Here is an 11,343-nt window from a genome sequence, read left to right on the forward strand (position 1 = left end):
TATTGACTATTTATTCTGCACCAATTGGTTGTTGTTTCTGATGGAACAGAAAAATACTTAAGAAAAGATTACAGTTTGAATCACCTGAAGAGAAAATGGAGGCTTCTTATGTGACTCGGTTGGTAGCTCACAGCTACATTTTTCTCTGATTTACCAGAGCCATCTCAGTAACCCATGTAACATAATTCTTCAACAATGTCATTCAACAAGTCGTGTGTCACTATATAAGTAATACAAGACACTCCAATACTTTGCGACTGCATAAATCTGTGAACAGTATAGTCAGCAAGAACACTACTTTGTGGCAGCAAGCCTTTTATCAGCTTTCCGTTCATCACATCATTAAGCCTCTCAAGTAATCAACTATAAAATCCCACGAGATATCGTAAGGGGAAATCATAATACATGTGCATTTGAAAGTGGTGGCAATTATTATGATGTTAATTGTTTCTAGCTGCTGATATTTTTATGCAGAAACATCTTCATGGTAAGGTAAATCATGGCAACCTTTTTTACTTTTATCTTGAATGCAGATTTCCAATCGATTCTATTCTGGTACGTATTTGCATAGATAGTCAGATACAGCATGGTCTGCTAAAACAATAGCTACATATATAACATTAGCAATGCAAATTTTAAATGTTGTCTTAGAAAACTAATTGTGCAACACGCATTGAAACTAGCCTGGGTTCCATGCAGTCTGGGTAATAGGTGGATCCATTTCCTAGGAAACATGCCCCTAATTTAATCTTGCAACCAGAAATGTGTTATCAACAATGTTTACTGTTAAAGGTAGCAAAATGTGTAGATTCAGTAAAAGCGTGTGCACTTCTTTGTACCTAATTAATTTGTAATAACCCAAATTATTAAGTTGTTAATTAGTTTTAGTTGCAAAATAATTAGTTTCAAATCATTTAGAGTTCTGGCTAATCTTTAGTATTTGAATTGGATTTCAAAATTTTGTAAGCTATAAATAATACTGCAGTTGAAACCTGTTTTGTTTGTCCATACAACTAGTAGCATCGATCAAGCTAACTAGAAGCGTGGAGTAGCTAGCTAGTTGTGTATTGGTACTAGTATATACGATGTACTAGCAGTCTAGCATGCCACAAGAGCAGAAGTGTAGTTTGGCCTTCACCTTGTCATGTCGGCTTGGTTCAAGTACGACCTTTGGGGTGTGCTCCGGTGTGCCCCCCTGGCGAACGACGTTCAGGTGGGATACCCGTTCGAGACGGTGGGGTCGTATTAGTGGCATATAATTATACTCCACGTCATTTTCCACATAGATGATCAGATGCCACGTAGATATTGTACGTATCCTTGGTGATGACGGTTTCCGCCGGCCCCACGGCATTAGAATCGGAGTTGGACCCGAAAACTACGTCGATCACGTGGATTTGATGCCGGCGATAGGAGGTGGTTACTGGGAAATTATTTGAATCCTTGCGTGTGCGCCATTGCTGGTTCTCCTTAGGGTTTGGAAGGTTCTATCCATCGGGAGGGAGACGGCGCAGGGACGACGACGTTGGGACGGCAGGGCGTAGGGCAGGGTGGTTTCGTTCGTGTGCGCCATTGCTGGTCCTCGTTAGGGTTTGGAAGGTTCTGTCCATCGGGAGGGAGACGGCAGGGACGACGACGTTGGGACGGCAAGGCGTAGCGCAGGGAGGTTTCGTTCCGAGAGCTGAGCCGGGTATCGTGGAGGCGGGAGGCGGATCCGGCGAAGAGGAGGCTGGGCAAGGTCGGACGTGGAGGCGGGAGGCGGATCCAGCGACGAGGAGGCTGGGCAAGGATCGCACGCGGGTTGTTCCTGCTGCTACAGGCGGCGTTTGGGTTTGGCGGATCATTGTTGGTTCCTGGTAGGTAATTGATTATAAAAACTAATTGCATGTTCATGATTTGGTTGATGTTAGGGTTTGGGTTTGAAGCTCATTTTTTGAGATGTACTTATTTGGTTGTTACTTTGGACAGGCGATGGACGTTTCAGATTTGAGTGCAAGTTCAATGGAGTACGACATCGGAAATACAGATGAAGAGGAATTCAATATTTCGTCTGCCAACGATAATGCACCTCCTGAAGATGAACAAACTTCTGGAGACGATGATGTCGACGAAAGTGTGAGTGAAACGGAACTACTAGTTTTATTTAGTACTTGCATGTAAGTTGTTAAATACTGATTGTGCTTATTTTTGCTAATAGATGGATGCAGATGGTGTTGATGTAGAAGATGATAATGTAGAGCAAGAAGAAGATGTTGACACTGATAATGTGAGTTTGTAGTAATAAATGTCTGATTGCATAAAAATATGGAATTGATGTTGACATGGTTTAAAATGCATTAGATTCAGAGTGATGTTGTGGAGGAGGCAACTGATGACGAGAGATTGGACTCTGGTTTTGTTGACGAGGTATGCATTTTAATTTTATTAGGTCATATGTATGTTTAATTTAAATTTAATAACTGAACAATGCATTTTATGTCGTCGTGACATGACCGTTAATCTTTCTTGTTTGGTCAGGTCTTAGTTGGCGATAATTCTTCTTACGACTATTATGGTGATTCAGACTTGGAGACTATAGAAGAACCTGTTGGAAGAAGACATGTAAGTTTTTTGAATTTATTCGTTGTATGACTCGCGGACATGGCGTTAAAAAACATTTATGTTTTCAATGTTATCAAATTTTGCATGCAGGTGAAATCAGTTGGTAAGAAAAAGAATGGATCAGAGGATGAAGATGAGAGTGATACAGAAGATAAGAGAAAGTTTTACTGGGAGGTAATGGAGAAGACATTTGTGTCTGAGGCAGCTGCTTATACTTTTTATAATGGATATGCTCGACAAGAGGGATTCAGTGTAAGAAAGTTCAAGTTCAAACAGACTAAGGGTGCTAACAAAATAGTTCGCAGAAGGCGTTTTGTGTGTTCACGGGAAGGAAAATGTAACAACAAGTTTCTGACTATGGACAACCGCATCCGTAGGTTGAGACCTTTGTCACGTTGCAATTGTAAAGCGGAGTTGGATGTGAAGCTTGATAGAGGTTCGGGGCTTTGGCGAGTTGCAAAATTTGTTTACAAGCACAGTCATAAGTGTGCAGAACCGAGCGAGAGCCCATTTTTATGGTCACATAGGAGGATAAAAGATTTCCAGAAAGCGGAGATATTAGCATTGGCAGCAGCTGGGGTTAGGAAGCATGTGATCATGGATACCTTCCTCAGCAAGTATGGTCGGTACACCACTGTTGGGTTTACGAGGAAGGACTTGTAAAACATGTGCTGCAGGGTGAAGAGAAAGTTACTTGCAGGTGGTGATGCTAGCTCAGCCATTGCCATGATGGAGAACCGGAGGCAGAAGTTTGCTGACTTTTTTTTTGAGTACGACGTTGATAGTAAAGGTCGTTTGAAAAGCTTGTTCTGGTGTGATGCTCAGTCCCGACAGGATTACAATGATTATGGAGACGTACTTGTGTTCGACAGCACATATAAGATGAACCGATATGGTATGCATTTGTTCCGTTTGTTGGAATTAACAATCACCGGAGGACGACAGTTTTTGCGTGTGCCATCTTATCAGATGAGAAGGAACGCACATATGTATGGCTACTGAAGACTTTTTTGAAAGCTATGTTGCAGCAAAAACCCAAGTCAATAATCACCGATGCCGATAGTGCGATGATTAGAGCTATTCGAAGTGTGTTTCCGGAGCAGTCGCACCGTATTTGTTCATGGCACATTGAAAAGAACATGGCTCGGCACCTAAGTTTCAAGTCGTTGGGTGAGTTTCGGGCTCTCTTGTATTACACGACCACACCGGATATATTCGAGGAAAGATGGCACGCTTTTATCCAGAAATGGCAGACGGAGAAAACACAAACTTGGCTGAAAAGAATGTACAAGAAGAGGAGATTATGGGCAGCGGCGTACCTATCTGAGGGGTTCTGGCTTGGTATGAAAAGCAATCAGTGAAGTGAAAGTCTTAACTCATGTCTTCACCTACACCTAGACTACGGTATGACACTAGTGGATTTGATTTTGCACTACGAGAATGCTATAGTGCGCATTCGAGAGACGGAGGCAAAAGATGACTGCATCAGTTCACAGACATCACCTGTACCAGTAACCAATTTTAGGAGAATTGAGAGAGCTGCTGCAAAGGTATTAACTCCGGAAAACTTTTATATATTGCAGCAAGAGATATATAAAATAGAAGGCATTGAGGTTATAGATCAGTATAAGGGAACAGAAGGTGAGATGCAGTTTGTTGTTGCTTGGAAAAAGAGAAAGCATGCAAAGTTTTATGTTGATTATAAACCGGTCAACTCGGATAAACTTGTAGAGTGCAGCTGTCGAAGGATGATCCGGAGGGGACTTCCTTGCAAGCATATTCTCCATGTACTTGATGTGCTGGATTTGGATGAAATACCGGGTTGTTTAGTTCTGCTCCGATTCTCTAAACAAGCTAGGGGTGGCTTGCCAGCGAGGCGCACGAGCGATCTATATGGTTGGGGTTTTCCCGTAGCGGAGGAGCGATAAAGATTTACGGAGTTGAATGTGTTACAAGCTGAAGCATTGCAAGTTGCATACAAAGATCCACTGTTATTCGAGCGGACCAAGGCATTTTATGCTAACATTATTTCAAACAAGATGGAGTATGATAATGTACCCAACCGTCCCACAAACTCGCTGAATACTAATGTTAATGAATTGGGTGACCCTGCTCAAGTTGCTGCTCGAGGTGCGCCTAAGAAACGAAAGCGTAGATATGATGGAGAAGGACCCGTGACAATGAATGGAAGGCCATTATCGTATGACGAGCGGGGTAGGGGGATTCGATGTAGCAGATGCAAAAAGGCTGGACACACCAAACGTAGCTTGAAATGTGACCTGAATCCTAGGTGAGTATTAATTTTTGTTGGCGATCAATTATTTATCCATCCTTTTAAACTTTAGTTATTTACTTTATCATCTGCTTTTTGAATTGCAGGCATGTTGCGCATATGTTTGTAGGTCAGGATGATGAATGACTTATTTTGAAGGACGAACTTGGCACGACATCATGAAGCTTTAGTTGGCATGCCGATATGTGTTATGTAGTCATTGGCTATATGAAGCTGTAGTCATTGGCAATATGAAGCTGTAGTCATTGATCATTATGTGCTATATTTGAAAAAAATTGATGGTACTGATATTTTGATGGTGCTATTACTACATTGATGTTGATGATATTTCAGAATTTTGATGCATACAAATTGTTGGCAAACCATGGTTTTAATCCCATTCTATATCGATAGACTTGCTAAGTGATTCATGGTAGGATAATTTGTATAACTCAGTGGCACGGCATGATACTTGCTCAAATAACATCGCCTGTTATGTGAAGCATGATCATCCACTGATTGAGCTGAAATGAACTTCATCTAAGAACATCACATATTATCATCCATACATTTCAAACACTGAAAGCGCAGTTGCACTATTGGGTAACCTATGCCTGGTCCACTTAAATTATTCATCTTAATGTATTGTTGTTTATAATTATCAGGTTTTGCTTATCATTAGCATTGATTTCTGTGGACATTGGTTGCCTACACTGTACAAATACCCCTTGGTAAAAAATGCTTCATAGATCACTCAAGCTTAGATCGCACAATCACTCAAGTTGCTTCATAGATAGATGAATACTTAAAATCACACAATCACACTAGTTGCCAATCTTACGTAACTGTCATACATAGAGATTCACACAAGCTTAGATTCACACAAGCTGGGAAACCTTCTACAGGACTAAAACCCAACCTATGATCACTCCTGCTTTATCTAATTACTGAATCTCTTGGAGATCCGGACAACCTTGGCTTTCACCGTCTCTAAGAGATTTGAAGTTGCTAAAACTATCTGTGCGTTTAATGAGGTTCCTTGATGCGTTTATCATCTCCTGCAAACAATAGGCATCGGTTAATCATTTTATGTAGCACGGAACAAAGGTGCTTGTTCAGCATGTAGAAACCAGTACCTGTGATATTTCTTTAGTCCATTTATCTCCATCCCAATGTTCCATGCATTGCAGAACAAATAAGCCACATGAATTGCTGCAACAGTAATTGAGTTCATTCAGTTAGTTCATGCAATACAAGTGTAATATGTATTTACTTGTAGTTTGCATGTACTGACCTATCTGTTTGCTGCGGCATATCGTACGATTTTATATTCCAGGTGCACACATCAGGGAAAAATCCAGATGTAGATTTGTTGTACTCCTGTATGTCAGCTGATATTTGTTGTCTCTATACAAATATAGACAATTAGATGTTTGTGGCATGCAAATTGAAGACAATATGTAGTACAAGAAATAGTACCAGAACCCTGACAGTGTCTATTGTCATGGTTAATGGATATAATGAGTCAAGAACTTGGAATTCTTCCTTCGGTATGTGCATAATCACGCTTATCCAGTGATTGTTGGATATGTTAACTGGAAAATATGCATGTGTAAAAGGAAAATTGGTCATTGCAATATAAATTAGTATTTGTACTAAGTGTCGTCATAATGATGAATACTTTACCTTGTCCCGCTTAAAATATTCATCGATAACTCGCTGAATGGTTCCAGTTCTTACAGCTGAGTGATCATCGTTGTTGCTATTTTTTTGGTTTTGTGGCCTTGGCGGTGTTTTTCTAGCAGGAATGATGACCTCCATGCTGAACATAAGTACCTATCATCCGCAACACGAAGAGACAAATCTCCAATGTAAGCATCGATAACCTGAAAAACATCAACAAGTATGTGCAATAATTCAAACATCAACAAGTATGTGCATAATTGCATCATCAGGTATTTACTTACATCATCGGTACACCATTTGTGGTCTAGAACCACTTTGAGGCGTTGTGATGTCAATGTGACGCCTTTATCATTTTTGTACACACATTTTTTCCCATTTTCCTCTGTCTTGCAGCAGAGTTGAACAAAAATTTGTGCTGCTGCAATGTGTTCCGCTGTTAAAGCAGTTGAGTCTCGCGGAATTTGAACATCATTGCTGGACACAGTAGCTGAACATAGAAAAGGCATTGTGGTCAGTATCATATTAGTACTCAAAAAGTTAACCAAAAAAAGTCCATTGCGTACCTATTGCGGGAGTTTGTTTTTTTCGAGGTTGAACGTTTCGTTCGATTCTCAATGATATAAGGATACTGCAGTTTAAGAGGGAGCTTTCGCTTCCTCTTTCCATTTACATCATCATTCTTGCCGGTTGCACTATTCATGCTTTTTGATCCTTCCGAGGCAGCCCCTTTATGTTCATCCTCTTTGTTCATCTTTTGGAGCGCAGGTTCAAATATATTTGATGGCACCTCAGATGAAGAGGCATCATTCATACCTGCAGGAAGTTGCCAAGGATTTTCTGGCGTGCCATCCCCTATGAAGTCACATTTGATCCTTGCAGGTGTGATGTAATCGGCCTCTTTATGTTCCTTTTTGGACACCTACGGAAAGGAAACATACAAGCACATGACGCAGGTTAAATATCGAAACTAGTATATTGTAAGCAGCAGATAATCTGCATTAATGTTGTAGAACTAACCTTGTCAACTTCTTCGTCCTTAGGTAATGACACACTGCGGGTGTCACTCTTTTTGTCGTAAACAAATTCTTTCCGTTCAGCTGCTCCGTTGAGGTAAGATCCGCAGCCTTCGTCATAACAGTACTGATCTGAAAGTGTTTCCGCAAATGCCTTGTACCTGACACCTGACTTGTTTAATAGTTTGACAACATCCTGCAGTAAGAAATAAATTTCCGCATGTCAATAATAATTAAATAGATGTTGAACTTTGTGGTTCACAAATATTTTGGCCAATTCACCTTTGCACATCTCTCTGGTAGTTCTTCCATTATCTCCCTCTTTAAGTCCTCCATCATCCTCTTCATCGTGATTTCCATCGTTATTTCCCACGACGGGCCGGGTTTTCTCGAGCTACTGGGCTTCCCATTGCTCCTTCCATTGCCCTTTCCGTTGCTCCTTCCATTAGGCGGTTTTTTAATGTCCGCACCTTTGTTTCCATCTGTTTTCTTCCCATAGTTTTGCCTATATTCCTCTGTGATGATATCTTCAATCTAATATTCGCAATTTTAGTACATCAGTACGATATTTGACACTACATCGTTCAACATAAAACAACTATAACATATGATATGGCCGGTTAGCTTTGATTACCTTTAGGATACCTTTGCCCCGGCCATTATCTTGATCATAGCTATCTCTCAAGGCTACAGCAGCTTCTGTCCAATTGATCATAAGTGGCCGTGAAGAGATGCGAGCATATAGTGCTATCTCATCAAGAGGTTGCACCTTCTCCCAATACAAGTACTACATGAAAAAATAGAATGCATAGTTAGTATATGTACAAAAAAAAAAGAACCAAAACATTGAAGGTCATGTACCTCTAAAATTGCGACATTGCCTTTGGGCCACTGCCTAACATATATTCCTCTCCGGCAAGTGCTGATCTGTTCCATGACATATGCAAGCATGAATTGGTTCCAATTCAAGTTGTGTAACTTGTACATTGTTTCCACAAATGCATAGAACGGCTTATGAACGGTATACGTCGAAGTAGGAGCCAGAACTGTCCCTATAAGAATTAAGACAGCCCTTCGCAGAAAGTCGTCATCTGTGGCTTTAGAAGTAATGATTTGCTCAATCAAATCTTTAATTACTAAATTGCCAGTTTTTTTTACTAAGAAATCGAGTAGGTATGTTTGTTTTCCATTCTTCTCCTTCCTCTTCCAAAATATCAGCAGATGATAAGCCTTCATCTTCTAATCCTAGCAAGCATTCCACATCCTCATTTGTTGCCGAGATTTCACCCACCCTAGGTTCAATGATGAACCTACCCTTTTCCGCGTCATAAACCTGCATCATGTATTTGACCAATAGTGGCCGTATCTTTCTGGATGGAATTTGTAGCATGCATCGGCCAACTGCACAAGTGCGTAATTTGTCTCGTTGCTCGTCAGTCATTGCTGCTACGACTTTCTGCCACCTAATAATGTCACAGAAAATCTCCCCATCCGGGTCTTCCATCCTGAAGACCAATTGTGAACAACATCAAATTAATTAACCTGGTACTAGTTGTATAACAGAGAAGTACACTCTAATTGTAAGTTAGTAAAGCTGATGTAAATTTAGTGTTTTCTAAGTTCTAGCTAAGTTTATGCATGGCAAAGCAGGGATGATCGGCAAAGACCAGATCAGCATCATAGAGAGTGCAGTGCAGTGGGCGGATTGTTGCTAGTCATTAGTCGAGTAGAAGTATGCACGTTGTACGAAATAAAAGTTTACTACTGCATCACATGTTAGTGCTCAAAACAGATTTGAACTAACAGATTACACGGTACGAAATAAAAGTTTACTACTGCATGACATGAAATTAATACACTATACCCTGGGGTTTAATTACGTCATAACAGATTTGAACTGCAAGTCACAACAGATTTGCACTTCATGTGATAACAGATATGAACTCCATGTTATAACAGATTAGAACTTCATGTGATATCCGATATAAACTTCATGTTATAACAGATTAGAACTTCATGTGATAACAGATTTGAACTGCATGTACGTGATCTTTCTCTAGCGCATGTGCTAACCAAATTAGGGTTTACCGTGACAGATCTTATGGTGGCGGCAAACATGACGGTGGCCATGATGGTGGCTGTGGCATACCTCAGCTTCTCGTCGTAGACACGTCGATCGGTGGCCGTGCGCCGCAGAGTCGACGCTGGCCGCGCGCCGCAGAGTCGACGATGGCCGCGGCAGATCGAGACCGACGGCGGCAGATCGAGAGCTCTGGCTTTCGAGCCTTGCACGACGATGGCCGCGGCAGAGGTGTGCGTCTGACGGTGAGGTGCTGCGGCAGAGGTTTAGGGCAATGAACGGTGGTGCAGCTCGGGGGCGGCGGACGGTGGTTCAGGTCGGGGGCGGCGGACGTGCGAAGATGGACGTTGTGACTTAGGTCAACGAGTCCACGGTCTTCACAATATCTAACCGATGACGCCGCCCTTGTCGCACGTAATTAGGCAGTCAACGAATGGGTTAAACATTTAATGGGCCGACAGCCCATTAAGTTGTCCCAACACATTACTTCAAATTTTTTTTTGTCCCAACACATAATTACACAAATAACGTCCCCAATTTCTAAACATTTCTCAAGATGCAAAGTTTCATATTTCAAATTTATTTTCTGAAATTATAGGTTCCAAATTTTACGACATGCACATTACATCTATTTCTGTAATCTTACAATTATCATTTATGATCAAATTAACAATTTTTTGATTCATACAAAATTTGAATTTTATTGATGCAATTATTAGATATTGTGCAAACAATAGTTCACAAGTTGCACAACTGTGCCAAATCTTGGCCCATTCCATGGTGGTTTGGTCATTTTTTGGCAATTTCCCCCTCTTTTCGTCCGAAAACCCACTTTCGACACATGTTGTGGTGACCCTGCATACCACTGCATGTTGTAGTATGCCAGTCGTTGATATAACATTCACGAAGTACCATTCCGCAAATATTACATCCCTCAGAGTAGTACAACAGAACATAGCAGGTCCATAACTCATTCCATTAATATTACAAACATGATACACATATTGTCTCAGAGCTCCTCTTGGGTCCTAAGAGGAATACTCCTGGGTTCGAGGCGAACCCAACTTAGCTTACAATATAGCTGTCTCATCAAGTTATACATTTATTCACGAGCAGCTAGTATTAAGAGTTCGGGCTGCTCGGCTACTACTCCTACTCGAGATGTTTAGGCTTGATCTCCTCCGGAAGCCTCCCCGGATCCGTAGACGATGAGGTAGTCTATGCCTTCAATACCTCCAGAGAGGTCTGGTTCTTCATAGCCGATGATCTTGGCTCCTTCAGTGTGGTCGTAGTCCTCCTCCAGACGATTCAGACAATCTAAGCAAGGGATTTAAGAGTGGGATGAGTACGAGCGTACTCAACAAGTTCATTATAGATAAGAGGTGTTTAATGCACTAGCTACGATATTAGACCAGAAAGTCTAATACCAATGCAGGTTTTGATAAACATTTCTTCAAGAGATTGCTTTTATTTCCAAGAGCTATGTCCGTCAGCCTTCACCGGTTTACTAGAACTTCATGGAGCTCCTTTCCGGCCGCGTTCGCAGTTCCATATCCCGGAACAGGGAGTGACAGGTCACAGTTCTTTACACTCTGCAGAGGTGTGTTGCTTTACCCATAAGAGATCTTAACCTTGGTGCCAACCGGGCAGCTTTCCCGTCCACACTTCCTTCGGTGTGTGGCCCGGTGTAA

At 41.3% G+C, this 11,343-nt stretch overlaps 1 long non-coding RNA gene across 1 annotated transcript; it reads left to right on the forward strand.

Moving 5' to 3' along the window:
- Nucleotides 1-2,091: 2,091 nt before the first annotated feature.
- LOC127304914 (uncharacterized) lies at nucleotides 2,092-2,388 on the forward strand. The gene is made up of 3 exons (XR_007853586.2): nucleotides 2,092-2,115; nucleotides 2,198-2,266; nucleotides 2,341-2,388. It is a non-coding gene; the product is annotated as an uncharacterized lncRNA (long non-coding RNA).
- Nucleotides 2,389-11,343: the final 8,955 nt, after the last annotated feature.

This window comes from Lolium perenne, chromosome 5 (genome assembly GCF_019359855.2).
Source record: "Lolium perenne isolate Kyuss_39 chromosome 5, Kyuss_2.0, whole genome shotgun sequence".
Taxonomy (NCBI): Eukaryota; Viridiplantae; Streptophyta; class Magnoliopsida; order Poales; family Poaceae; genus Lolium; species Lolium perenne.